Consider the following 6857-nt stretch of genomic DNA (forward strand, 5'->3'; position numbering starts at 1 on the left):
AAAACAGGTGGTTTATGCTTGAGCATCTCTCGCTGTAAGGACCATTGCAATAAGGTCAAAATCACATATCCCCTCTGCTGTAACAGGCATTACTCGCAAAAAGGTTTCCTATTTTGGTCAAATGCAGGAGATCCTGAAAGTAACCTCACTTTGGATCTGAGTGCAGTTAGTAGGAAGCAACTGATTTAATGGGCTGAGTTCAGACACAAGCACATTCCTGAAACGGAGGTTCCTCCTGTTGAATTAAGAGCCTTTTCCCTTCTCATGATGTAACACTAGAGGACAGATACCAGCAAAACGTTTATTTGGATAGCCTGTTACAGAATTGCAATTTTTATGAATACATGTAAAAGGATGTCCCTTTATAGGCTACAGAATGCTGAAAGGTGTTTTTATTCACTCGCCAGAGTGCATATATACATATATAGTCTGTTTTACCAGGAATGTTCAGGTTAGGCAATCTTGTGCACCAGGTCACACAAGTCTGGAATGTTTTATAAATGTATTTATTAAAAATCTGCAGAGTACGTTTATTCACAACATTAAATGTTCAGTCTTTTTGTAATAATATTAAGTCTCTCTCAAGGCAATGATGTTTCTTTTTATCCAATGAAAACATTTACTCACAATTTTCTTTACTTTTGAATTATTTCAGGATGACAAAATCACTTAAAGCATTTATCTGCACTGTTACTTCAGGTGTTCGCATCTTGTTGACCAGTGATTAACGCGCCACCCGGCGAGCACGCGAAGTGACGCAAATCAAACACACCCAGGATGTTGCCTTCAGGTACCTCAGAGAACTATAGCCGACCAGCTGCACGCTAACTTGCTCGTGGTGGGTGGAGGCCCGTCCATGTCTGCTTTGGAACTTTAACTTTCAGGTGTTTTCAGGCCTTCCCGCTGCTCGTGACAGTCATCTGCATCGCCAGGGACCAGAGAGGCGGAGAGGTCACGTTTTGCACCGGGAGTCAAGAAGTGGAATCTGGAAGAGATTGAGGAGGACTTCACGGCGCACAGAATGCCATTGGAACGTGTGAGTACATAAACAAACCTATTTATGAATGTGCATCACTGTTGTGCAGAAACTGTGCAACTATATTGTGTGTGTTTGTGGCTCTGATGTTTAGTTAATATTGTTTGTACATCTGTGTTTCTGCTTTGGCAATGTTCTATTCTGTTGTTGATTCAATAAGAAGTGTCAGGTTATTTAATGTTTGTGGCTAAAGGCACTTGTTGCACCCTCCGTGGTGTCCGCAGCTGTTCTTGTTTATTGTTCATCATTGTTGTTTGTTTTAGGCCTTGCTAATTCTTGTAAGGCTGCAATGTGAAAGTTGTCAAATTAATTTCTTGTTTGTTTGGACATGAGGTCTCTGTGGCTTAATCTCGTTCCACTGTTTTATTCATGGACATGTTTTTTAATTTGATAGTTCTATCATAACATCATCATCATCATATCGCCCGTTTAGTCAGAGTATATTTGACCCACTCTTCTGAGTACATACATATACACACTTTTACACACAAAGACTTTTGTCTTTTACTTGTTCTAGAAGACATTGTTTTTCAAGCAGTACTTTTACTTTTTCCACCCTCTGTGGATTAGTTCTACTATTAAAAGACGGTAGAGGTGATGTTTTTATTTCCAATAATCATGTCAAAGTCTGATTATAATAAAAGCATCGTCCCGTTCAGGAATCCTGCCACGAATGAAAGAATGTTTGTACAACTAAAATGCAAAGTGATGCCAGTTAACTTCATTCTTGCTGCCATGTCCAAGTTAAAGGGTTGGTTTGAGTTAATAATCTAAATACAGCAGGCTATAACAAATATAACCCAATCCTAAAGTGATCCCTACATTTATTCCGTGTGGGAGAGCATTCCTGTCGAGAGGATCAGGCATTAACACACAGCCTTTCAACCCTTCAACGGACACCGGAGTACTCGGCCATCATTAGCATCTGTCTTTCTTAAACGACGAATCACTTGGAATTATATCATTTCATATCTAAAACCGGATTTGTCGTCTGGGATAAAGTGCTTTTCACTACCCATTTCACTTGATTGAATACACTGAGCTTTCACATGACATAAAAGCTTCTGCTGCTTAGCATGCTGCCAAGTGCTCCGGGTGAGAGAAAACATTCATATCTTTGACTGCAACAAGAGCGGCCTCCGTCTTTCTGTGTGCTTCAGTGGTGAGGATTTGCCGTTCAAGAGGATCAACTTTTATTCTTGGCAGGGCAAACTAAATCTTGAATTACATAAGACGTGGGGCATTTGATTTCATTTCTTTTCAGACATGGCATTTTTAGTCATTTGTCATTATTTCAATCCATTTAACATTAATCAACTGCGATTAAGATTCTGCGATGTTTTGTCTGGACTGCTGATAAAGACATTTCCACGTTTAGAATAGTTTGTTTTTTTTATGTCAAGAGATTTATTTATTCTGTTAAAACATGAACATTTTAAGTGTTTCTGTCAAACTCGGGAGACTGAAGGAGGTTTCTAGTTTGACATGGGACAATAGTTCATTTTATTTCTGGACGACGTCCAGATCTTCTCCCTTCAACTGTTTTGGTTCAACGATCTTAGTTGAATGTTTTTCCTGCTGTGATGAAGTGAGGGGTGAGAGGTCAGCGTCTCTCTTTGACCTGGCGCTTCTGTTCAAACCGGTCTGGTCACAGCAGTGCTTTGCCCCCCGACGCCACATGTTGAGAATTATCCACTTCACAGACAGACAAAAATCCTTATATCCCAAAGGACTGCTTTAGGACCACTGTGATGAACTGTGCAGAGTAATTGATTCAACAGTAAAACAGGTTTGAGGTGGATGATGACGAAGCAGTGTTGCATTCAGTCCTTAACGTAAATGACTAGTGTGTAGGACTTAGGGGGATTCATTGACAGGAATGGAATATAATATTCAGAATTATGTTTTCATTGGTGTAAAATCACCTGAAACTAAGAATTGTTTGATTTTCATACAATGAGCCTTTATAAGACAGTGGCTCTTCATGGAGTCCACCATGTTGCACCGCCATGTTTCTACAGTAGCCCAGAATGGACAAACCAAACACTGGCTTTAAAAAGGGCCTTTCATGTTTTTACTACTAGATGCTACTAAATCCTACACTGGTCATTGAAGTTAAAGTAGCAATACATTAATGTAAAAATACTCTATTACAACTAAAATCCCTGCACTCAAAGTCCTACTTAAGAGAGAACCTCTTAACAGGTTAGAGGTGAAATGTCTCTTTGGTGGAACTGCTACAACAACTCGTACATCTGAAATGTGACACGGGGCTCCAACTAGATACTGCTTTATTGAGGTATCAAATGTTTTTTTTAAATATTTTAATCGGAAAAGTAACTACAACTGTCACACAGATGTAATTAAGTCAAATGTATACTATTCACACCTGAAATGTAGAGGATTATAAGTCAAATGTAGCAAAAAATAGAAATATTCATAAAGTAAAAGTACCCCAATATTGTACTTAAGTACCACTGTGACTCAAAACTCAATGGAAGTATAGAGACTTCAGTCAAATAATGGTCACTTTTCATTAGCTGTTGACCTGACTGGGGGACAGTGACTCCGACGACAAAGCTGGCACCGATGTCAATGCTAAGTGGACTTGTGCTGTTCTAGTCTGCCGACCACTCAAAGGAGGCAAATGAGTCTGGAAGTGGTTCACCATCAGCATGAATTTATATAACACAGTTTCTTGTTTTTGGGCTTCTCTTATAGTTGTGATGTTTTTATCCCATCGGCAGGCAGATAGATGCCAGCTGGTAGTGAAGCCCACACACAGACTAATCTATAGCGGCCCACCTGAGTGAGTGGGCTCATGCTGCTTGGTCGTGTAGTCTCTCCTACACCATATATGGATAACGTTGTGTAATATGCCGAGACCCAGAATATACTTTTTGTTGTATAACTGTTGTGTGAGATTAGTAATATGATTTTGGAAACACCTTAAATGGAGAACACGATCTTCCAGCTCTTCCGGTTTTGTCACTTTTTCGGATCCAAAGTCAGAACAGGATACACTGAGTCATGAAAGGACTGAAGCTTGTATCCATAACTCAAAGGAAGTTTTATTTCAGCATTTTTAGTTTGTGAAAATAACCTTTGTGTGTGTGTGTGTGTACCTGCAATTATGTGAGAAAACAAATCTTTGATCACACGTATTTCACAACATACATTTTGGTTTTTATCATCTTCATTTAGGAAAACAAAATTCCTGAACACCAGAGAAACAATCGTAAAAATTAGAAGTGTATTGCTTACCGCCAGCATCTTATACCTCTCCAGTCTCCTCTTCACAGCAGGTATGTTTAGTTTTGGCAGTTTACTTGTAATATCTAAATCTGAGCGCAGAGAGCACGAAGGAGAGAAAGTGAGAAACGCATAACAGACTTTGGTTTCATGAAGTCCCCATTAGATGAAACCCTAAGCATACTGAATAAGGGGTACCCCGATCCAACTCTTTGCTATAAGCTATGTGCCTCACTGTGGATGGACTGGGATCATTCTTAGTTCTTTAACTTTGTAAAACAAAATATAACAAATGAATCCATAGATATAAATTAACTGAGTTGTTGTTCACTAAAATACTGGTATATAATACTAGATGAGCCTGTTATCGGGAACTTAAGTTAGCTGGTCAACATCGTGTATTTAGAGGAGACTGAAAGCAGAGATAAATGAAAGATCAGTTTATGCTGCTTTAAGTAAGGGTGTGAAACTTTCTTGGCAAAAGAGACCATCTTCATTTTATTTTTGTAATCTGATAAAGCTATATACCGCAATTTCTGCTGCATGAAGTTTTCCTTAGATATTTTACTTTGACTGAACAATAATATTCCTATCTGTCTTTCAACATCTTACCGTCCCTTGAAAAGAAGAATATGGATCCCATCTGGTTTTCATCAAAGGATCAGGATTCACACCTCAGCTCATGGATGTGACGGGCAAAGCCACCTGCTCGTATGTTTCCCAATAACCACAACCTAGAAACCAAACCAGGGTCAAAAGCTGACTTCCTTTTTCTGTTTTCCCCGACAACCGCTGCTGCATGTTTCTCATTTGGGACAACATGGAATATTTTGGACAAGAAATCCACATGTCTGTCCAAGTCTCCAAAGAGTGTCACTTGAAATGGGAAATGAAGTCAGTGTCCTTTGGGACTTTGCTGGGAATGACTTTGACAGGCAGTAAAGGATAATAATGGCAACATCTCAGAAAACGATTCAGAAAAACGGAGCACTTACGGAGTTACTTACTTCCTTTTCTAGTGTCTTTTGCATTAAAACAAAACATCCAGGACCTTTTTATACGTTGTTATTTTCAGTCTTGCAGACATACCTATCTTCATCTTTTAGTCTTCCTTACAGTCCACATGGTACGATTACTGCAATGGTAAATTGCTGTGGAAGAAGCCCAAAGCTTTTCAGCTCAAATGTACCCCCCCCCCCCACACACACACACACATACACACACACACACACACACACACACACACACACACACACACACACACACACACACACACGCACACAAACACACAGTGGTTTGCTAATGCTTTATGAATGCAGATCTGCTTATGCTGCTTTGCAAATGCCCTGTGCTGCAAATGGAAGTACCTTCAGTGACGGTGGATATTATGTACACAGCCGTTTAATATTCTTTACAATGTGTGCATTACACATTGCCTTCCCAGCTCACCTTATCCCAAGTCATACTGGAATTTGTGTATTAACAGCAACCAGACAATCTTCTTACATTTCTCACACTCCTCCAGTTTCTGGGTTTCGTCAGCAGCATCATAGCGGAGTTAACGGCTGTGAGAAAGTAGTGGTGAGGATAAGAATGGATTATTTTAAACATTAGCGCGAGATCGACGTTAGTTTTGTTGTCATAACTTGAATCATGTCAGCTTTCAGTGAACTCGTGGATAAACCATACTTGCATTAGAACCAAGTGTTTTTTACATTTCTATGTTCTAAACCACAGGAGGAGTATCCTGCACATGCGTCTCTGTCTCATTTTCCCTTTTCTTCCTCTGACATTTAAACCAAATTATTATTATGACCTAGAGTATGTATGTCCATTAGTGTTAGTTTGTCCTATTATTGCCGTCTGTTGCTGGTTATTGTTGTATGTTGATTGCATTTTAATGTGAACTTCATTTGCAAATGCCTCGCTTATGCTTGGCAATAAATTAGGACTTTGAAATCCACAGCAACAGCGCTGTTGACTCAATGACTGCTGTCTGTCTGATCGGATCCGTTCATTTGTTTCTGTCTAATATTAATCGGAATCGTTTAAACTATTTGAAACTTGTACTTGTGGATCTTGGACCAGAGCAGTGCAATCATTTACGGGCAACAAGATCCTGGTGGTTACATCACAGCTTCAGAGCGGCTCGGCAGCAGAAATGAATCGGTAATGAAAACAGAAGAAAACGGATTTCCTCAATGCTGCCAGTGTGCCAGATGAGACCAAACTGTTTTGGCTTGACAAAACAGCAGATGAATTGTCTTTTCTCTTGCTCGTAAAGAGCCTGCGGCGTGATTGAGTTTATCTGCCATAGAAGACACCTTAAACACTATCTTCTAGCTCAGCCTCTCTCTTTCACTTGGTCTGCCCCCACCTCTCCCTCCCTCCATTATTCTCTCTCACAATGACTGCTCGTACATTTATATACACTGCCATGGGACATTTACCGTCGCACATATACTTGACTTGCCCTGCTGGAAATGCACGGCTGGCAAAGAAGTGATTTCCTCCCTCAGTGGGAAAACTGCAAGTCCAGCACTTTCGTAAGCACTATTTGTATTTGACA

Source organism: Melanostigma gelatinosum (genome assembly GCF_949748355.1).
Source record: "Melanostigma gelatinosum genome assembly, chromosome: 5".
Classification (NCBI taxonomy): domain Eukaryota; kingdom Metazoa; phylum Chordata; class Actinopteri; order Perciformes; family Zoarcidae; genus Melanostigma; species Melanostigma gelatinosum.